At 41.5% G+C, this 23,945-nt stretch overlaps 1 protein-coding gene across 10 annotated transcripts in view; it reads right to left on the minus strand.

The window, feature by feature from the left end:
* The window catches only part of RNF111 (ring finger protein 111), a 113,205-nt gene extending 106,768 nt beyond the window's left edge, over window positions 1-6,437 (minus strand). For 4 of the 10 annotated variants that reach the window (XM_023228612.2, XM_023228608.2, XM_023228610.2 and 1 more), the window contains exon 1: window positions 6,049-6,436. The gene's annotated coding sequence lies outside the window, so the exon portion shown is untranslated. Of the gene's footprint in view, window positions 1-5,713; window positions 5,981-6,048 lie in introns of those variants that run through there. The other 6 variants (XM_023228609.2, XM_023228614.1, XM_023228613.2 and 3 more) reach the window with 4 other exon arrangements.
* Between the last annotated feature and the right edge of the window lie 17,508 nt (window positions 6,438-23,945).

Below are 23,945 nucleotides of genomic sequence, written 5' to 3' on the forward strand. Positions count from 1 at the left end.
TAATTAAAGTAACAACAAATTGGGATGTCAAAAGAGAATAATTTATTCGAGTGCCCTATAGTACATATGAATAAGGAAAATGACTACAACACTGATTCAGACTTGACACCTAGCCATATACAGAATTTCTTAAATTTTGTATTCTGTAGAGAAGGAAAAATATTTTTTAAGAATCCAACCACATACATACTAAACTAAGATGCTAATCCTGTATGCCCTCAGGAAAATACAGAAATCTTTTCCATGTTAACACAATCCACACTGCTGAACTCTCCTTTCCACCAGCAAGCCATAAGCCCCTTACAGGCAGGTGTTAAGAGCCTGCCTTTTGTTGTAACTCAAGCACTGGCACAGTGCCTGAAATACAACACTCCTGTTTGTTGAATAAATACTGAACATTTACAAATAGGAACAAAATACTGTATTTTATCAAAATGAAAAGAAACGGGGGAGGGAAGAGACAAATATGGTACTTTTACAAATTTTTTTTTGAGACAGAGTCTCATTCTGTCACCCAGGTTGGAGCGCAGTGGCACAATCTCAGCTCACAGCAACCTCCACCTCCTGGGTTCAAGCGATTCTCCTATCTCAGCCTCCCAAGTAGCTGGGATTATAGGCACCCACCACCACATCCAGCTAATTTTTGTATTTGTATTTTTATTTTCTTTATTTTTGTGTTTTTAGTAGAGACAAGGTTTCGCCATGTTGGCCAGGCTGGTCCCGATCCACTCGCCTCGGCCTCCCAAAGTGCTGGGATTACAGGCGTGAGCTATTTCACCTGGCCACTTTTACAAATTATTTTAAAACATTTTTAAATATGATTGAACATTTTCTTTTTCTTCTTGAAATGGAATCTTACTCTGTCACCCAGACTGGAGTGCAGTGGCGCAATCTTGGCTCACTGCAACCTCTACCTCTTGGATTCAAGTCATTCTTCCGCCTCAACCTCCCGAGTAGCTGGGATTACAACCACCCGCCACCATGCCCACCTACTTTTTGTATTTTTTGGTAAAGACAGGGTTTTGCCATGTTGGGCAGGCTGGGCAGGCTGGTCTCAAATTCCTGACCTCAGGTGAGCCACCTGTCTCAGCCTCCCAAAGTGCTAGGATTACAGGTGTGTGCACCACCATGTCCAGCTTAAATACAAATGAACATTTTCAAAAAAATATTATTTTACTGTATTTCATTTACTCATTTGAGATAGGGTCTGCTGGCTTTGTCACCCAGGTTGGATGGAGTACAGTGGCACAATCTCGACTCATTGCAACCTCTGCCTCCTGGGATCAAGCCATCCTCTCACCTCAGCCTCCCAAGTAGCTGGAGTGCAGTAGCACAATCTCAGCTCATGGCAACCTCTGCCTCCTGGGCTCAAGCCATCCTCTCACCTCAGCCTCCCCAGTAGCTGGGACTACAGGCATGTGTCATTATGCCTGTCTAATTTTTGTAATTTTTTGGTACAGACAGAATTTGATCATGTTACCCAGGCTGGTCTCGAACTCCTAGGCTCAAGCAATCCACCTTCCTGAGCCTCCCAAAGTGCTGGGATTACAGGCATGAGCCACTGATCCCAGCCAAAAAAATATATTTTAAAATATGAACATTTTCAAACCTCACAAAAGCAGAGAACAATATTATTAATATCCATGTACCCATCACCCCAACCCAACAATTATCCAGATTGTGCCTGACCTGCTTCATCTATTTCGTCTCCCTCCACTGCTTTTTTTGGTTTTTATCTGGTATCTGTTTAAAATAACAGACATCTCTGGGCACGGTGGCTCACGCCTTTCCCAGCACTTAGGGAGGCCAAGACGGGTGGATCACCTGAGATGAGGAGTTCAAGACCAGCCTGGCTAACATGGTGAAACCCTGTTTCTACTAAAAATACAGTAAGTCAGCAGGCATGGTGGCGCGCTCCTGTAATTCCAGCTACTCGGGAGCCTGAGGCAGTAGAATTGCTTGAAGCCAGGAGGTGGAGGCTGCAGTGAGCTGAGATCACGCCACTGTACTGCAGCTTGGGCAACAAGAGGGAAACTCCATCTCAAAACAAAATAAAATAAAATACCAGACATTTGCAAGCTTTCTCCCTAATTCTTCAGTCTCTATCACTAATAAAAAGTGGGCATTTTCTTACATAAACATAATGCCATTATCATCCCTAACAAAGTTACAATAACTCCTTGGTATCATATAATACCCATCCATATTCAGATTTCCCCCAGTGTTTCAAAAATGACTTTCTACAATTGGTTTGAGTCAGGGTTTAAACAACACCAACATATTATATTTGGTTACTACACATAAAATAATTTTAATCTGTCTGCATCATCTGGCAGCAAATATGAAAAGCTTAACAGACAAACCAAATAATTAATTTACATTTGTAGATTCTCTAGAATCAAACCTCATCTAATGCATTTGCTGTTCTTGCTATCTGTAGCAGTCTTCCTCCAAATCGTCACTATGGCTGATTTTTTCTAGTAATTGTAGTCACAAGTCAAATTACCACCTCTAAAAAGGCCCTCCCTAACCACTCAATCTATAGTAAAACCATTTCCATCCATGCCATATCACATGGTCCTATTTTCCTCACGGCACTTACCACTACCTGAAACCATTCTGTTTATTACGTTCCCCCACACACAACAGAATGTCAGCTCCATGAAGGCAGAGTGCCTTCACTGAAGAACAGTGACTGTGCTTAGAACATGAGACATTCAATAAATGTTATCTACATAATAATGCAGTACTGCTCTTTAAAATGTAAGCTCAGCTAAGTATTTGGAGACTTTGTTGTTGTTGTTGTTGTTTTGAGACGGAGTCTTGCTCTGTCACCCAGGTTGGAGTGCAGTGGCATGATCTCAGCTCACTGAAACCTCCACCTCCCAGGTTCAAACAATTCTGCCTTAGCCTCCCGAGCAGCTGGGATTACAGGCACGTGCCACCACCATGCCTGGCTAATTTTTGTATTTTTTTTTTTTTAGTAGAGACAGGGTTTCACCACATTGGCCTGGCTGGTCTCGAACCCCCGACCTCATGATCCACCTGCCTCGGTTTCCCAAAGTGCTGGGATTACAGGCTTGAGCAAGCGCCCCCAGCCTCAGCTAAATATTTATCTTTAAACATTTGTAATTCACTCCTCGTGTAATGACATAAATTGAGTACCTGTAGAAACCTGAGCCAGCTGTTACCAAGAATCTGTAGGATGTAGGAAAGAAGCAAACAGAGGTATAAGACATCCAAATGTAATTGTGGACTTTTACTGAACAATAATTACAGGTTTCTGAAAGAAAAACAAATTATTCAGGATGATTTTTAAAAAGTTACAAGGAGTAATAAAAAAATTTCATTTTTAGTACCATCTGAAAGCTATTAAAGCTTGAGTAATTAATATCTACAATGGGACAACAATAATATGTGGAACAACAATCATTGTTTGTTTGTTTGTCTGAGAAACAGTCTCGCCCTGTTGCCCAAGCTGGAGTGCAGTGAGAGGCACAATCTCAGCTTACTGCAACCTCCGCCTCCCAGGTTTAAGCCATTCTCCTGCCTCAGCTTCCCAAGCAGCTGCAACTACAGGCACATACCACTAAGCTCGGCTAATTTTTCATATTTTCAGTAGAGATGAGGTTTCACCATTTTGGCCAGTGTGGTCTCGAACTCCTGACCTCAAGTGATCCACCCGCCTTGGCCTCCCGAAGTGCTGGGATTACAGGGGTCAGCCACCACACCTGGCCCACAGTTTCATCATAGGTTTTACACACACACATTTCATGAGGGAATTGATGCTTTCTGTATAGCATTTCTTTCTGGGGATTCGATTACGATGAATAAAACGAATACCAAAAACCTAACTAGACATACAAACCATTAGATTTGGGACCTAGAGAAAACCAGAGTTATCTATTCTACAATTCTCACTTAAACAGAGAGACCTGAAGCCTAAGGAGGGTTAACAATAAACTCGGAGATCTAATGTATAGGAAGCAAAGATAGATCTAAAATCTAGATCTTCTGTCTCTAGTCCTATATTATTTCATAAGATAATGTTACCCATAGAATGTTAATGTCAGGTTATAACATATTTTAACTTCTATCGTTTTTCAGATAGTCTCTTTTATTTCCTACTGAAGTCTTAGCCCAAAAGGGGAGAAAAAGGCAAAAGAAGGGCACATAAGTATGCCTCAAGTAAAGCATGATACAGAAACCCCTCTTTAAACCATAACAACAACAAAAAAGTATCTAAACATCTAAACGGTTTGATTCAATTAGTTTCTTTTATATTTTTTATTTTAAAGTAAAATAACTAGGAGTATCTGCTACATGACTATACCTTAGCTTTATACAAGCAAGGTGCTGTTCTCTTAAACATGAGACTAGCTCTCTCTCAATAATCTGTAGAAACGGAGTACCACAGTGAAATTCGTTAAGGTGTAACCTCTGTTGTAATGCATTTTTCACCAAAATGGAGTCACTTTGTTTATACCTTTCTTTAAAAACCAATTCTATGTCAGGTGAAATAACTAGCAAACATGTGGCCAACCGACAGCAAACAAAAGTTAAAAAGTGACAGAAGGATCTGCACATGATATAGCACTCGTGATAAACAATGAGAGACTCACTCTTTCTACTTTTTCCTATAATATTATTTAGACCAATTTACAAACACCCTCATCAATTCTTAGAATACTATTGTGAATCTTTGGTCACAAACAAATGAGCAGGAGAGAGATGATAAAGTCATTTGTCCAAGGTTAAATGGCAAGAAAGTGTCCAAAATAAGATAAATGAAGGCTTTTTAAAAAATCAACTTAAAATTATTTTAAAAGTAAAAGGACCTCCTTCTTATCCATCTGTTTTACCTCACAAATATAACCAGACTAGGGTGAAACAATGTGGCTTATATTGACATGAAGATTTTTACAAAAATACATACAGTAACAAACGATCAAAAGGTGTATCTTTACTGTAATAAAGCTAAGTCCAGTGTTACAGAACTTGTGTATAGTAATCTCAAAATCACATTCAAGCATTTACAAGCATCTCACACACACACACACACACACAACAAAAATGCGAAAGGAAATGGAACCTTAGCTTATCTTTTCCCAGTTTGTTCTTTTTAGTTGAAGAGGCCCCTAAAACAAGAAAATTATAAATAAAATACCGAATGAAATAAAGTTTAGATTGTCAGGTTCAAAAGCTACAGGAACTCCTACAAAACGCAGTCTGTAAGTTGGCATCTTACCATTCAAGAGAATTCTAAATTAATGCCGCACGTAAATCAAAAAACAGGAAAGCTTACAGCAATACAATGGAGTCACCCCACACTACACACAAGAACAAATTAAATGAATACCCTATACTTCCTGGTATTTTTTGAATAATCAAAACTTACACTTGGGTTGAGAAATACCCTCTGTAAACATCTACTATAACCTATTTAAGAACTGTTGTGACAAATCCATTTCTGCTGCACTGAACAGATATTCCCACTACAGCACTGACACTGTCTCTGATAAATTATCAAAGGACAATAGTAAAAACATCCAGCTTCTTTTTAAATGACCAACAAGCCAACTCCATACAAAATCGGAAGCGTCTGTATTTCAGCTGTTCCGCGGACTACGTTTCCTTGATCCCAGCAGCAGCAGGCGGCTCCCTAGCCGTCAGGGCTGACTTAGCGCCCTCCAACTCCCCGGGTCCGGGTTACCTTCATCACTCCATTGTCAAATCGCACTCCTACGCCTCGGTCCTCAGCCCCCATCCTGAGACTCTAGGGAGAGTCGGAAGAGGGAGAGAAATCCCCTCACCCACACTTCCTCACTGTGGCTGTGGGTGTGTCGGTAGACGAATGCCTTGCCCAAATACAAATCGTCTGCGGAGACCCAGACCCTAACTCACCACTGAGCCAGAGATAACCGGCCGGTCGCCGACCCCAGCCTTCCGCGGCCGCAGCCCTTCCTCTTTCTCCCCTCCAGGCCGGCCCCTCCCCCGTTGCGCGCACGCGCGGCCTCCAATGGATCCCCTCCCCCCTGTTCCCCTCACCTTAATCATTAGCCACCCTCTTCTCTTCCAGGGTCCGGGAATCACTGACCCAGGAAGGAAGGAAGAAATGTAAGGCGTAAAGAGTAATGCGTCGAGAGCCAGCGATCTGCGCCTCAGACGTCGGCCTAACAGGCCCCTAGAGTCAAGAGCAGTGTCTGTCACCGCCACCAAAACTGTACGTGCGGCAGCGCTTGGACTCGGCCCAGCTAAGCCGGCGTGGGTTCAGAATGCCTGATTTGGTCCCACAAGAACTCCTTCTCTTAAGGTGCGGGCGTTTCTACGCTGCGCAGACCGAACACCCGCTAGCGGTCGCCGCCACTGCCGCTGCTCCCCTACCGCCGCCGCCGCCGCCTAACCAATTCCTTCCCTACCGAGGAGAGCACGACACTAGGGGCCTTTACGACAGTTCGGAAAGTGCCTTCACGCCTCCATTAACATCTGTTTGTTTCTGCGCTTGCTCGATTCCCGTTTCTCACCGTCCCGCCCCCTCGGTCCCGGCCCTCCCCCTTTGTACTGGTTTTATCAGTCTGTTGGCGAAACTGAAAGGTGTCACAAAGCTCATTATTTAATTTTCTTTGGTAATTATGCGTTCAACATTTAAGCCAAATCTTGACTATATCTTGGTTCATTTTTTCGTAACTAAAAATTAACCAACTACAGAAATTACTATATTTACAGATACACGTAAACAAAAACATCATGAGTTAGTGTCTTTCACAACAAATGATACATATCATGTGCGCTAATTACATAAAGATCAGGGCACCTCACCGTTAATGCTTCCGGAATCAGATCAAAAGTGGTAACAGATATCTCCTGCTAACTCGGGCTGTACAATCGCATAAGCTTCCTTGTTTATTTTATAAAAGTCAGTAGATAACAAATGCGTCATTATATGCATTAGGAGGATAGAGGATGAGACTTAGAGTCCATCAGGCAGACTTCCTTTCAGAAGTCCAGTGATGCCACTTAAGAGTTCTCTGATTCATGAGATCCTTATAAATCTTAGTTTCCTCCTCTATAAATTGGGAAAACGTATTGACCTCAAAAGGTTCTTGTTAGATTAAATGAGACAGTTTATATAATGCTCTGAATATTACTCGCCACTTAAGTGTGCACTAAACATTAATTCCCTCCCTTTGCCATCAACTCATCTTTTTCAGTACTTTTTTTGTTCACTCATATTCTTCATATCATTCAGCAAACAAATGATTTTGGCTGGGCGCGGTGGCTCATGCCTGTAATCCCAGCACTTTGGAAGGCCGAGGCGGGTGGATTACTTGAGGTCAGGAGTTCAAGACCAGCCTGGCCAACATGGTGAAACTCCTTCTCCACTAAAAATACAAAAATTAGCCCGGTGTGGTGGCACACGCCTGTAATCCCAGCTACTCGGGAGGCTTAGGCAGGAGAATCGCTTGAGCCGGGATGGTGGAGGTTGCAGTGAGCCACAATCAAGCCTCACACTCCAGCCCAGGTGACAGAGGGAAACTCTGTCTCCAAGAAGGAAAAAAAAAAAGAAGGCCTGGCGCGGTGGCTTACGCCTGTAATCCCAGCACTTTGGGAGGCCAAGGTGGGCAGATCATGAGGTCAGGAGATCGAGACCATCCTGGCTAACACGGTGAAACCCCATCTCTACTAAAAATACAAAAAAATTACCCGGACGTGATGGCGGGTGCCTGTAACCCCAGCTACTCGGGAAGCTGAGGCAGGAGAATCGCTCGGACCTGGGAGGCAGAGGTTGCAGTGAGCTCATGATTGTGCCACTGCACTCCAGCCGGGGCGACAGAACAAGACTCCGTCTCAAAAAAAAAAAAAAAGAAAACACAAATGATTTTAAAATTACAATAATAATCAAGGAAAGCAGACTGTGTGGGGAAACTAAACGAGCATTCGACTAGGATTTTCCTCAATCCTCCGATTTTCTCACTCTTAAATGTAGAATTTTGCCCGGACTATCTTATCTTCTCCCATGGTTTTAACTGTTACTATCTCATGACTTCTCAAACCTGTATTTCCAGCTCTAACCTTTTTCCTAAAGCTTTTGACCTGTGCTCTTTAATTAGGTAGACACCAGCCACATGTGGCTGCTGAGCACTTAAAATGTGGCTAGACCCCCTCCTGTTCTCCCTCTCCCCTCCCCTTTTCCTTTTCCATCTCCCTTCCTCAAAAAAGAAAAGAAAAGAAAAAAGAAAAAAGTGACTAGCACAAATTGAGAAGTGCTTTAAGTGAAAAATCCACATCGAATTTCAAAGGTACAATACAAAAAAAAAGACTTAAAAATCTCAGTACTTTTTAATATTTATTATATGTTGAAATAATATTTTGCATATATTGGGTTAAATCAGTGGTTCTGAAGCTGGGATGATTTAGCAACATCCGGAGACTGTTGGTTGTTACAACTCAGGGAGGAGGGGTGTGGCTAGTGGCATCTATCCACTAAGATAGAGGCTGGGGATGCTGGCCTCTCCGCAACGAAGAATTCTTTGGCCCAAAATGTTAATAGTGCAGTTGAGAAACCCCAGATGAAATAAAAGGGTGAGGGCTTGAACTCTGTTGGGATGCTGAAGGAAAAGAGTCAGCAGAAAAAAGCAGAAAGATAAAGAAAATAAAGGGATGCTCAGTGGAGAAAAATACGTACAGAGTGAGAGGAAATGAGATTTAAAGCTCAGATAGAAAGTTAGCCTCGGATAGGAGAAGGCATAGCCTTTCCACTGAAACAGGTGAGAAGGAAGAAGACTGCAATTTAGGTATGTTAGCTTCAGGGGGCAAATTGAGGGCTTGTTCATTGAATGACCTTGACTTCCTTATGAAACATGAGGTAGGGCCATCTACTAAGATATGAGCTTTGGAAAATGCTGGGTGCAGAGTGACTAGAAGAGATTTAAAAAATCAGAACAGTCACTAACATAATCGCAAAAAGGGCAACAAATCAAAGCTCAGAGCGGAATAGAAGTGAGGTTGAAGGGACAGGTGTTATGCAGTTGTATTTAGAGGAATAATGGTAGATTGTAGGGGTGAGAGGCAGCTCTCACCTGAATTACACATAACAACTTTCTGATTTCTACGCTTCTGCCTCCACCACTGTCACCGCCCCACCCCAAACTCAACCTTAAGCCACAGTAAGAGTATGGCAGAAACTGATTAGACATTAATTTGCTTAAATATTTAAATGACCTTCCATCACCTTCAAGTTAAAATCCTTAGCATGATGAATAAAGCCCTTCAAAATCCAGATTCTTCAGTACCACTTCATACCACCCCTAGCTCCCATCCTGTCCCCTGACCCTTCCTGGACCTCAGTGGACTTCTCAAGCTTCTTGTAGTTCTCCAGGAAAAAAAAAATATATATATATATATATATTCTTCCTATATAACTATCAATTTTCCCCATGAAGCTAACAAACCCAATTGCATTTGTACAATCACTTCTTTCCTCTCACATGTTTCAGTGGAAAGGCTATCCTTTCTCCTATCCAAGGCTAATTCTTCCATGTGAGCTTTGGATCTCATTTCCTCTGCCTCCATAGGAACGTTCCTCAACTGAGCATCTCTTTATTTCCATTATCTTTCCTCTCTCTTTTTCTACTGTTTCTTACCCTTCAGAATACAAACAAGGTTCAAGACTCACCCGATCTTAACTCCATATTCTTCTAGATATATGTCTCTCTTTTCCATCTCTCTGCCTTTGCACAGTTCCTTCTGTCTCAAAATTCACCCCCCTTCTCCACATTTGCCACCCATGCTTTATCTGCTTAACAAATTCTTATCCATTGCTCCAAGCCCTCTTCCATGAAGCATTTCCTTACCTCTCTTCCCACCCCTTGAAATGGACTTAATCACTCCAGTTTTAGTACTCTCTTCAATCTTTATACATACATCTAAGTATTATGATTATTTACATACATACCTGTCTTAAAACTTAAAATCAGAGAAAATGTCTCTCTTTAGTAGAAAAATAGCACTCAATAAACATGTATTGAACTGTACTGAATAAGAAGATTGGAATTCTAATCTCAATTTTGCCACAAGAAACCAAAAATCCTTAAATCACTTCAAATATCTGAAAATTAATTTTACTCACTTGTGGAGAGATCAAGGTTATCCAAATGCACTGCAAATCAAATTCTGCTTTCCTGAAACTGCAGCCAAATAATGTTTACCAAATTAGTCTGCACATATGGGCCACCAGTATCTAACTATCTGCGTGGCAGGAATTTGAGGAGTTTGGTCTAAACATGGAAATACTGGGCTGAATTAGTGAGTCGCCTGCAATCAAGGGGAATAAGAAAATTTCTACAAACTACCAAAGTCACAAGGAAAGACTGGTATGCCCATCATCCACTGCACACTTCATAACTGTATAAAGTCTGCAAGTGAGAGTAACTAATTATGTGGTCAGTTTTGTGAGCGCTTTGGAAGAAATGGAGAAAAGTTTGAAGATTTAATACAAGAGTTAGGAAGATCTTGGGAAATTCTTGAAAGTATTTAGTGAACTATTTCCTCAGATGTAAAGTTTTGGAAATAATTAAAAAGATCTCAGAGATGAACTAGTCAGAACACTTCGTGATTCAGAATATTTTGTTTTCTTGTTGGCATGTGAAGATATCACTGGAACTTGAAACTGAAAGAAAAATGCTATAGACTCCATAACTGCTGATTTAGTTGAGGTAGTACAGCTCCTCATTAAAATTTTCTGTATGTGCTGGGTGCGGTGGCTCATCCTTGTAATCCCAGCACTTTGGGAGGCTGAAAAGGGCGATCACCTGAGGACAAGAGTTGGAGACCAACCTAGCCAACACAGTGAAACCTCATGTCTACTAAAAATGCAAAAATTAGCCGGACGTGGTGATGGGCTCCTATAATCCCAGCTACTCGAGAGGCTGAGGCAGGCAAATTGCTTGAACCCAGGAGGCGGAGGTTGCAGTGAGCCGAGATCGTGCCATTGCACTCCAGCCGGGGAAACAGAACAAGACTTCACCTCAAAAAATACATATCTAGATAAAAAAATGATTTCAGGCTATATGATTGGAAAGAGACTATTTTTAAAGATTATATATGTAGCATATACTACATATAGTACTGTATAATCTTTATTATACATAGATAGAAACAGATAGAAAAGATAGTGATTAGACACCCCTTTATCCTACTACTAAACTGTTTTGCAATCAATGCAATCATAGATTCTGAAAAATTGAGGAGCTATTTAGTAGAAGAATAACCTCAAGAGACAATACGCGTATGATGAGTACTTATCAATTGAAAAATTTCCAATTGTCTTTGGAAGGCAACTTTCAAGATATATTTGAAATATCGAGAGGCCGGGCACGGTGGCTCATGTCTGTAATCCCAGCAATTTGGGAGGCCGAGGTGGGTGAATTACCTGAGGCCGGGAGTTCAAGACCAGGCTGGCCAACATGGAGAAACCCCGTCTCTACTAAAAATACAAAAACATTAGCCGGGCGTGATGGCACACGCCTATAATTCCAGCTACTTGGGAGACTGAGGCAGGAGGATTGCTTGAACCCGGGAGGTGGAGGTTGCAGTGAGCTGAGATCATGACAAACAGAGCAAGACCATCAAAAAAAAAAAAATCAATAACTAATACCATCTCTGTGACTTTCTAAAAATCAGAGGTAACAAATTATGGACTAACTAGGGGAAACAGAATGCCTGGAATTTTGCAGATGAGCAAAACTTCAAATATCCTGATAAGTTTCTGGTTATCAGGCCAAATTCTGGGCATGTCTGAGGCTATCTCATTCTTTGAAAGTATATTTTTATGATAAAAGAGTAGAAAAATGAAAGTGAAAGCTACCATCCACCATTGGTGATGTAAGCCTAGAATCACAAGTGAGGAGTTCCAACTGACTGGTAACCATTCTCAGAAACAGTTTAGTCTGTTAATTACCAGTATTTTTATATGCTTGGTCCAAGTTAGTCATAGGTTTACCAGTGAGCATTTTCATTAAGTTGTCGTTAACTCTTGAAACGCTTTTGCAATGCTGTTTTTAAAATTCAGAATTTTTAATGCGCTCACCTCTATTAACAATTTTTTTTTTTTTTTTTTTTTTTTTTTTTTACAGTTACAAGTTTCTGGCCAGGTGCAGGGGCTCACATCTGTAATCTAAGTGCTTTAGGAGGCTAAGTTGGGACAATCACTTGAACCTAGGAGTTCAAGACTGGCCTGGGCAAAATAGTGAGGCCCCATCCCTACTAAAAAATCCAAAAATATTAGCTGGACATTATGGCATGTGCCTGTAGTCCCAGCTACTCGGGAGGCTAAGACAGGAGAATCACTTGAGCCTGGGAGATTTAGGCTGCAGTGAACTGTGAACATGTCACTCTACTCCAGCCTGGGTGACAGAGTGGGACCCGTCTCAAAAAAAAAAAAAAAAAATCACAAGTTTCTGATCATTGAAAAGTTAGCCTGGATAACCTCCAAAGTGCCTTAAAGTTCTAACATTTCATACTTTGCTTCAGACCTAAGTAGATTTATGAGAACCCTATATTACAATTTCAAGTGTGATTTACATACTGGCTACTTACTTGCAATTCAGAACAGGAAGTAAAGACACTCTGATGCATTTGCTTGTTATTATTTACAGATCATGCAAAGTTTTCCAAAAGCATTTAAAAGTTTCTCTAAACTACCTTAGTATTAGTTTTAATTGCACAAACTAATACTTGATTATGATTTTAAGTTACAGGATTGCAGAGACTGTGCGTTGTTTAATTAAAAGATTACATAGTACCGCCGGGCGTGGTGGATCACGCCTGTAATCCCAGCACTTTGGGAGGCCGAGGAGGGCGGATCACCTGAGGTCCAGAGTTTGAGACCAGCCTGACCAACATGGAGAAACCCCGTCTCTACTAAAAATACAAAATTTACCGGGCGTGGTGGTGCATGCCTGTAATTCCAACTACTCTGGAGGCTGAGGCAGGAGAATGACTTGAACCTGGGAGGCGGAGGTTGCTGTGAGCCGAGATCATGCCATTGCACTCCAGCCTGGGCAACAAGAGCGAAACTCCTTCTCAAAAACAAACAAACAAACAAAAATACACATATATAGTACATTATTCTCAGGAGGCTGAGGCAGGAGGATCACTGGAGCCCAGGTACTCAGGGTTGCAATGTGCTGTGAACGTGACTGAATAGCCACTACACTCCAGCCAGAGCAACACAGTGAGACCGTGTTTAAAAAAAAGAAAAGAAAATATTCTACAGCACATTAAAAACACTGATATATTGGGGGACTATTCAGACATAAAGATATAGAAGAAGAAGAAAGAGAATAAAATGAAAGTGCCCATGGGCTAAAAGCAAATTTTAAAAAGTTATTTGACAACTGGAATCCAAACACCTTTAGTAGTCAGGGCTTCTGGTAAGATTGTAATTATTTCTGACTTTTGACAGAACGTAAGTCACTATTATGCAACAGAAATTTGTAAAGATTAGAGATTTTAGTTTAATATCCTAATTTTAAAATTTGCTTAAGTATTTTTAAATTCTGAAAATATCAAGTGATTAAGGTTGACAATCACAAAACTCTGAAACCCAATCTATTTAAATTACACAGATAAGAAAAATCTATTTCAAACCGTTCACTAATTTAGAATTGAGTTAAACTAGTAAAGAGTGCCACCTACTGAATCAAAATTGCTTAAACATCTCAACATTACATTTTGCAAAACCTGTAAAGCTCTAGCATTTATTTCTCAAAGATGTACATTTAAGATAATCTTCATACAGCAAATATTATTTTATGTAATTAAATTTTCTTTTTCAGTAAAAGATAACGGACTAGACTGGCCACAGGTGTTTATCATCCCAACATCACACTGACAAATGAGAAAGGAATTAAAAACGTACAAAACACAAACAAGAAAATGGAAGAAGGTCATTAGCAAGCAAGTTATTCCACCTAATATCTAGAAGACAAAAATCAGAGGACTAGCGATTGTTATAGCAAAGTAAAAAGGCTACACCAGACCGGGCAGGTTGGCTTACGCCTGTAATCCCAGCACTTTGGGAGGCCAAGGCCGGCGAATCACCTGAGGTGGGAAGTTCAAGACCAGCCTGACCAACATGATGAAATTCCATCTCTACTAAAAATACAAAATTAGCCAGGCGTAGTGGTGCACGCTTATAGTCCCAGTTACTCAGGGGACTGAGCCAGGAGAATCACTTGAACCCAGCCGGCGGAGGCTGCAGTGAGCCAAAATGAAGCCATTGCACTCCAGCCTGGGCAACAAGAGCGAGACTCCATCTCAAAAAAAAAAAAAAAAAAAAGCTACACCATTAACTACTGTCAAAGAAGGCTGCACCAACAAGCGAGCTGCTGTGCTTTGCAGAATACAAGACAGGCTACGGACTCAAGCCAAACGCAAGCGAGGTTAAGAGTAAGACGTAGAAATGAAACCGGAAGAGATAAATCGTAAGTCTGGGCACAGTGCAGTGAAACCTTTTCACCTCTCTCTCACCACGTAAAGAAAATGTGGCATCTAGGCCTTTAAGTCCTAGGCTAGAAACAGGAGCAGGGAGTTCTGTAAAGAAATAGATTGAAATAGTTGAGAAGAACCAGAACAGCTGGTGAGACAAGCAGCGATAAATACTTCACATTCTAAGATGTATAGGCCCCACCTGCCCACACATGCCTGGCGGTAGGCAGCACCCTTCCACCCAGACATCACACTTAGGGTTTTCTTGGTTTTGGTTTTGGTTTTTTTTTTTTTTGAGACAAGGTCTTCCTCTGTTGCCCAGGCTGGAGTGCAGTGGCACCATCTCGGCTCACTGCAACCTCCACCTCCCGAGTTCAAGCAACTCTCCTGCCTCAGCCTTCCAAGTAGCAGGGATTACAGGTGTGCACCATCATGCCCAGCTAATTTTTGTATTTTTAGTAGTGATGGGGTTTCGCTATGATGCCAAGGCTGGTCTTGAACTCCTGGCCTCAAGTGATCCGCCCACCACGGCCTCCTAAAGTGTTGGGATTACAGGTGTAAGCTACCGCGCCCAGCCACATTTAGTTTTCATTAATGCACTACATTTAAAAATATATTTATTGACAACCAAGAAATGCCAGATAGGTTTGAGCACGGTGGCTCATGCCTGTAATCCCAACACTTTGTGAGACTGAGGTGGGAGAATTGCTAGAGCCCAGGAATTTAAGACTCACTTGGGCAACATAGCGAGACCCCATCTCTACAAAAAAAAAAAATTAAATTAAGAAATGTCAAGCTGGGTGCTGTGGCTCACGCCTGTAACACTAGCACTTTGGGAGGATGAGGTGGGCAAATCGCTCAGGAATTCGAGACCAGCCTGATCAACAGGATGAAACCCCACCTCTACCAAAAATACAAAAAGTTAGTTGGGTGTGGTGGTGTGTGTCTGTGTTCCCAACTACTCAGGAGACTGAGGCTCTGGATTGCTTAAGCCTGGAAGATGGAGGTTCGGTGAGGTGAGATCATGCCACTGCATTCCAGCCTGGGCAGCACAGTGGGACCCTGTCTCAAACACAAACAAACCAATCCAGAAATGCCAGATATTTGCAGAAAACCTATAACACGAAAGAGTCCAAGATAAACATTTTTTTAATTGTTTTTGTTGTTTTTTGTTTTTTGAGACCGAGTCTCACGCTGTTGGCATGCAGTCTTACTCTGTTGGCACGGAGTCTCACTCTGTTGCCAGGTTGGAGTGCAGTGGTGCAATCTTAGCCCATTGCAGCTTCCGCTTCCCAGGTTCAAGTGATCCTCCTGCCTCAGCCTCCTGAGTACCTGGGACTACAGGTGCACACCACCACGTCTGGCTAATTTTTGTATTTTTAGTAGAGACAGGGTTTCACCATGTTGGCCATGCTGGTCTTGAACTCCTGACTTCAGGTGATTCGCCTGCCTCGGCCTCCCAAAGTGCTGGGATTACAGGCATGAGCCACGGTGCCCAGCCAATAAACATTTTTTAAATGACAATAGAGAATGGAGATAATTCGACAAACATAAGAGGGAAAATATTTTAAGCTCGCTAATATCCTCAGAAATTAAAAATTATACTGCATTCTTACAATAGGAAAAGGATGTTATTTTTTAAAAAGGAAGAAAGAATCTTTAGAAATTAAAATACAATTCCTGAAATTAAAATTCAATAGAAGGGTTAAAATTCAATAGAAAGGTTGAAAGATAAAAGAAAGAAAATATTCCAGCATGTAAGACAAAAAGAAAAATAAAGATGAAGGAAAATATAAGAGAAATAGAAGACCAACCCTAGAAGTAAAATATCTAATAGAAGCAAGGTACAGTGGCACACACCTATAATCAAGGAGGATTCCTTGAGCCCAGGAGTTTGAGGCCAGCCTGGGCAACACACAGAGAGCCCCATCTCGTTTAAAAGAAAAAAAAGTCTAATAAAATTTCTTCAAAGGGAGAACAAAGAAAATGGAAAAAAGAAATTACAAAAGAAATAAACATTTCCCAAAACTGAAAAGGAATTCTAAAATTCTAAAATCATGTATTCATTCACCCATTGATGGACACTCAAGCTTCCATATTTTAATGATCATAAATAATGCTGCTATGAGCATTCATGTACAGTTATCTGTTTGAGTCCCTGTTTTCATTTCTTAAGGGTATACACCTAGGAATGCAACTTCTGGATCAAATGATAATTCTATGACTATCTTTTTGAGGAACTACCAAACTGTGATCCACAGTGGCTGCACCATTTTACATTCCCATCAGCATTATATGAGGATTCCAATTTCTCCATATCCTTGTCAACACTTATTATTGTCTGTCTGTTTAATTATATGTGGTTAAATACAACTGCATCTCATTGCAGTTATATTCTGTTTTCTTCTTTTAATGATTGCCTTAGCAATTATCACATTCATCCTTACCTATTAAAATCTAGTATTGTTACCTTTAATATCCTCTTGATCAAGAATCCATAAATGGCTTAAAAATATTTACCAGCTGGGCACGGTGGCTCATGCCTATAATCCCAGCACTTTGGGAGGCCAAGGCAAGTGGATCACTTGAGCCCAGGAGTTCAAGATCAGCCTGGGCAACATGGTGAAATCCTGTCTCTACAAATAATTTTAAAATTAGCTGGGCATGGTCGTGCGTACCTGTAGTCCCAGCTACTTGGGAGGCTGAGGTGGGAGGAGCACTTCAGCCTGGGATGTGGAGGTTACAGTGAGCAATGATTGTGCCACTGCACTTCAGAGTAAGACTACCGTCTCAACAACAAAAACAAAAACAAAAATCTACTATATACACTCCCTCCACACACACACATACCATTTGTGATATTTTGGCCATTTACTGAAATTCTGTAACATTTTAAACCCCACAAGACATTGTTATTGTTTTTCACACCCCGTTTTTGCAGTCAGTATGATTTAGATTTATCCTCAAAATTATCATTTTCTTTGGTCTTCATTGATTTCTGCATCTCTGATCTTTCATGGAAGATTATTTTCCTTTTGCATGAGGAATAATCTATAGAATATCCATACATATGGATATATAGAATATCCATAAAATATAGATTATTTTTTATATATATGTATACACACACACGTTTTTTGTTTTTTGTTTTTTTTTGAGACGGAGTTTCGCTCTTGTTGCCCAAGCTGACATTCTATGCCATGATCTCGGCTCACTGCAACATCTGCCTCCTGGGTTCAAGCGATTCTCCTGCCTCGGCCTCCCGGGTAGCTGGGATTACAGGCTTGTGCCACCATGCCTGCTAATTTTGTATTTTTAGTAGAAATGAGGTTTCTCCATGTTGGTCAAGCTGGTCTCAAACTCCTGACCTCAGGTGATCCACCTGTCTTGCCCTCCCAAAGTGCTGGGATTACAGGCATGAATATCCTTAAGTGCTTATCTGCTATTGACAATATCTCTCTTTTGTTTTTCTTGGAAATGTATGAATTCATCTTCATTAATGAAGTATTTCTAGAGTGATAGTTATTTCCTCACTGCACCTTGAAGATATCATTTCACTGTCTTCTAAAGCTCTTGTGTAGCTTCTAAATTGACGTCTTTTTTTCTGGCTACTTTAAGACTTTTCATTTTGTCTTGATTATTAAAGTTTCATTTTGATGTGTCCAGTTGAGCATTTATTAATATTTTTATTTATTCTGCTTGGGCTTTGTAGGGCTTTTTGACAGAGGACTATCAACCATTATATCTAAAATATTACCTATAATGCATTCTTTCTCTTTTTCTTCTGAAACTTCAATTGCATATGTTAGATCTTCTCACTGTATTTAGTATACTTTTACCCTTTATACTGTATTGTTTAACTATTCCTTGCTTCATTCAGGATAGCTTCTCCTGGGCTTTATTCCAGTCACCTAATTCTCTCTTCAGTTATAACTAATTTACTAATCCAATTTTTTAAAATTTGGTCTCATATTCTTTTGCTTCTGGAATTTTTTTACCCAAATCTGTTATGTCAGTTTTTTATAATTCAGTTTCCTGCTGAAATTTTCTATCTTGATTTTGTCCCTTGAACACAGTAATCACAGTTGTTTTATAGCCCATGTCTATAATTTTCTGGAGTCCCTGTGATTCTTTTTCTGTTGTTTTTCCTGCTGTTCTGACTCACAGCTTCTTGTGTCTTTGTGTTCCTCTTTATCTTTCACTGTGTTCAGGAAACTGTGCTTGAAATATTATTTATAGAAATTATCTGAGATTTGTTATGATGTTAACTTCCTCCACAAAGCATCTTGGTTTGTATCTGAATCTGCCAGGTGCTCAAGGTGGTCAGCAGTGCAGGACCAAGGTGTATGGTTTTCTGCATTACTGTGAAGGAAGGCCATAATGTATATTCTGTTGTTGTTGTTGTTGTTGTTTTTTGTTTGTTTGTTTGAGACAGAGTCTCTCGCTCTGTTGCCCAGGCTAGAGTGCAATGGTGCTATCTCGGCTCACTGCAACCTCCACCTCCCGGGTTCAAGCCATCCTCCTGCCTCAGCCTCCCGAGTAGCTGGGACTAACAGGTGTGTGCTGCCACACCTGTCTAATTTTTTTGTATTTTTAGTAGAGACAGGGTTTCACCATGTTGGCCAGGCTGGTCTCGAACCCCTGACCTCAAGTAATCCACCTGCCTCAGCCTCCCAAAGTGCTGAGATTAAGGCATGAACAACCACACCTGGCTCATAATCCATATTCTTTCTGTGAGAGGACACACATTCCTGGCCCTGCCCAAAGATGGGAGTGGGTCACCATCCCTGGTGGGAAGCATAGACCTGCCCTCATTCCTTCGGTCCAGCACGGCTTCTAAAACTACCGTTTAGTTTCTCATTGGCCTCCTCAGAGTGTCATATTCCTAGGACACACATGTTCCCCACATCCCATATCTTGTCTCGTAATTCCTCACTAAATGATGAGCTGTTTTACGATTTCTAAAAGACATATTTACAGGTAGTCTATAAATTTTAATACCTTCAGTGGGAAGGTAGGTACAAATGATCTCCCCACTATAATTTAACTTTGGATGTCCTGCCTTCAAGGTTTAGTCTTAGGCTCTCCTTTATTTCTTTGCCCAGATTGTTCTTCTGAGCACCAGATATATATGCTCAACTGCCTATTTTACATCTCCACTTGAATGTCTAATAGGAATCCCAAACCTAGGACGTATAGAATTGGATTTACATCTATATGTCAATGATTCTACATATATTATTTCATTCAATTTCTACATCTTTAAGATAAATGTTATTTCCAAAGTTTTAGTTTGTATTTCCCTGATACCTAGTGACATTGAATACTTTTCATCTGTTGTCATCCAGATTTATGGAAAGACAATCAGAGAGTATAAGTAATTTTCGCAAAGTCAAAATTAGTATTTTAAAAACCCAGGTCTCAGCCAGGCACGGTGACTCACGCCTGTAATCCCAGCACTTTGGGAGGCCAAGGCGGGCAGATCACCTGAGTTCAGGAGTTCGAGACCAGCCTAGCCAACATGGTGAAACCCCATCTCTACCAAAAATACAAAAATTAGCCAGGCATGACGGCAGGCACCTGTAATCCCAGCTACTCGGGAGGTTGAGGCAGGAGAACTGTTTGAACCCAGGGGGTGGAGGTTGCAGTGAGCTGAGATCATACCACTGCACTCCAGCCTGGGTGACAGAGGGAGACTCTGTCTCAAAAAAAAATTAAAATAAAAAAAAAAACAGGTCTCAATTTTTCTGCTTTCTGCCATGATGGAATAATAGGGAATTATTGTTTTACCTTAAACAATTAGAAAATCAGACAAAATATTTTGAAACAGTTTTCAGAAAATGGACAATAGACAGGACCACAGGACAAATCAGTGATCCTGAGAGAAGGGATACAAACAAGAGGAGCCCTTCGACTGCCCAGAGGGAGCTTCTGGACTGCACCATAGAGAAGGAGAATCCAAATGGACCTCAAAGATTTAATGAGTTGATAAAACAAAGATTCAGAGATGCCCAGGCAGCTAGAATTTGTAAGCCAAACAGTCAGGAAAGAGGAAGATGCACAGAGAAAGAGGGGAAGCTCGCAAGAACTGGAGAGGGGCTGCTTCAGGATTTGACTGGGGACTGATCTACACATACGTATGAGTATACTACTGAGAAGGGGAAAGAACCATCAGGAAAGAGTAGGCAAAACATCTCCAGAGCTCAGACAATGCTCTAAATAATTTTTCTCTATCAGCTAGGGAGGAAAGACCTCCAAACGTGGGGTCATGGAGTCAGGTTGTCAAAAAGGTACTGCCTCAGCAGTGAGGCAAAATTAGGTCCAAAATAAAGGTTGTCTGGACCCAGCTGCACAAAGCATAAAAGCAAGACTTTAAAAGATGACCCTGGTCAGGCGCAGTGGCACACACCTGTAATCTCAGCACTCTGGGAGGTCGAGACGGGTGGATCACGAGGTCAGGAGATCGAGACCATCCTGGCTAACACAGTGAAACCCCGTCTCTACTAAAAATACAAAAAATTAGCCGGGCGTGGTGGCAGGCGCCTGTAGTCCCAGCCACTCAGGAGGCTGAGGCAGGAGAATGGCATGAACCCGGGAGGCGGCGCTTGCAGTGAGCCAAGGTTGCACCACTGCACTCCAGCCTGGGCAAGAGAGCAAGACTCCGTCTCAAAAAAAAAAAAAAAAGAAAAAAAAAAAGGATGACCCTTATTCCAAGTACCTTAATGAGGTCTCAGAATAAAGTCCAAACAAAGCAGTAAAAATAATCCAGCACCCAGGCACGTAAAATTCACAATGCCTGGGGTCCAAACAAGATTACCATGCATGCAAAGAAGCAGGAAAATAAAACCCATAATCCAGCAGAGGGAAAATTAATCAAGAGAAACAGCCAGAAATAACACAGATGTTGGAATTTGTTGAGAACATTAAAACCATGTAAATGTACTCCTTTTGATCAAGAATATAGAGAAAATCATGAGCATCATAAATAATAAAATGAAAGGGCAGGACATGGTAGTTCATGCTTGTAATCCCAGCATTTTGGGAGGCCTAGGTGGGCAGATTGCTTGAGCCCAGGAGTTCAAGACCAGCCTGGGCAACATGGCAGGACCGTCTCTACAGAAAAATACAAAAATTGGCCAGGCATGGTGGTGCATGTCTATAGTCCCAGCTACTCAGGAGGCTGGCACAGGAGGATTGATTGAGCCCAGGAGGTCAAGGCTGCAGTAAGCTGTGATCATGCCACTGTACTCCAACCTGGGCAACAAAATGAGATCCTGTCTCAAAATAAAATAAAATAGAATAAAAGGTTAAAAGACCCACGCAAATTTCTGTAGATAAAAAACATAATACCTGAAATATAAAATATCCTACATGGGATTACCAGCAGTTTAGACACTACCAAATAAAAGATTAGTAAACTTGAAGACAAAACAGCCACAACTATCCAAAATAAGCACAGAGAAAAAAGAATTAAAAACAAAAACAAGGCCGGGTGCAATGGCTCCCACCTATAATCCCAGCACTTTGGGAGGCCGAGGTAGGCAGATCACGATGTCAGGAGTTCGAGACCAGCCTGGCCAACATGGTGAAACCCCATCTCTACTAAAGATACAAAAAATTAGCCAGGCGTGGTGGCGCATGCCTGTAATCCCAGCTACTCAGGAGGCTGAGGCAGGAGAATAGTTTGAACCTGGGAGGCAGAGAGGTTGCAGTGAGTCAATATTGCGCCCTTGCACTCCAGCCTGGGTGACAGGGCGAGACTCCATCTCAAAAAACAAAACACCAAAAGCAAACAAACACAAAAAGGACAGTCTATCAATGAGCAGTGAGAAAATATCACACAGCCTAGCATACATACAACTGGAGTCCCAGATAGAGATACGAGGAAGAGGAAACAGAAGTAATGGTCTGGAATTCAAATTTGATGAAAAATATAAACTCATAGGTCCAACAAGTTCAATGAATCCTCAGCAAATGATACATGATGAAAAACACACAAAGGCACATAATAATGAAATTGCTAAAAACCAATGAACAAATCCTTTTTTTTTTTTTTTTGAGATGGAGTCTCACTCTGTTGCCCAGGCTGGAGTGCAGTGGTGCAATCTCAGCTCACTGAAACCTCCACCTCCCAGGTTCAAGAGATTCTTCTGCCTCAGCCTCCCAAGTAGCTGGGACTACAGGCGCATGCCACCATCCTAGCTAACTTTTGTATTTTTAGTAGCGACGGGATTTCACCATGTTGGCCAGGCTGGTCTTAAACACCCGGTCTCAAGGGATCCACCTGCCTTGGCCTCCCAAAGTGCTAGGGTTACAGGCATGAGCCACTGCACCTGGCCAAAAACAATGAACAAACCTTTAAAGCAGGAAGAGGAAAAATAAAATGACATACAGAAGAAAAATATAGGATAGCCCGAAACTCATTAGAAATAATTTAGGCCGGGCGCGGTGGCTCAAGCCTGTAATCCCAGCACTTTGGGAGGCCGAGACGGGCGGATCACGAGGTCAGAAGATCGAGACCATCCTGGCTAACACAGTGAAACCCCGTCTCTACTAAAAAAATACAAAAAACTAGCCGGGCGAGGTGGCGGGCGCCTGCAGTCCCAGCTACTCGGGAGGCTGAGGTAGGAGAATGGCGTGAACCCGGGAGGCGGAGCTTGCAGTGAGCTGAGATTCGGCCACTGCGCTCCAGCCCAGGCGACCGAGTGAGACTCCGTCTCAAGGAAAAAAAAAAAAAAAAAAAAGGAAAGGAATTGCCGTACTGTTTTCCATAATGGTTGAACTAGTTTACAATCCCACCAACAGTGTAAAAGTGTTCCTATTTATCCACATCCTCTCCAACACCTGTTGTTTCCTGATTTTTTAATGATTGCCATTCTAACTGGTGTGAGATGGTATCTCATTGTGGTTTTGATTTGCATTTCTCTGATGGCGAGTGATGATGAGCATTTTTTCATGTGTCTGTTGGCTGTATGAATGTCTTCTTTTGAGAAATGTCTGTTCATATCCTTTCCCCACTTTTTGATGGGGTTGTTTGTTTTTTTCTTGTATATTTGTTTGAGTTCTTTGTAGATTCTGGAAAGAATTTAACGGCAGGCACAGTGGTTCATGCCTATAATCCCAGCACTCTGGAAGGCTGAGGCGGACGGATTGCTTGAGTTCAGGAGTTCGAGACTAGCCTGAGCAACATGGCAAAACCCCATCTCTACAAAAAATTAAAAATTAGCCAAGCATGGTGGCTCATGCCTGTAGTCCCAGCTCCTTGGGAAGCTGAGGTAGGAAGATCACCTGAACACGGGGAGGTCAAGGCTGCAGTGAGCTGCACTCCAGCCTAGGTGACAGGTGAGACTGTATCTCAAAACGAAAAAGAAAAAAAGAAAGAAGAAGAAGAAGAAGAAGAAGAAGAAGAAGAAGAAGAAGAAGAAGAAGAAGAAGAAGAAGAAGAAGAAGAAGAA

This window comes from Piliocolobus tephrosceles, chromosome 6 (assembly GCF_002776525.5).
Source record: "Piliocolobus tephrosceles isolate RC106 chromosome 6, ASM277652v3, whole genome shotgun sequence".
Classification (NCBI taxonomy): Eukaryota; Metazoa; Chordata; class Mammalia; order Primates; family Cercopithecidae; genus Piliocolobus; species Piliocolobus tephrosceles.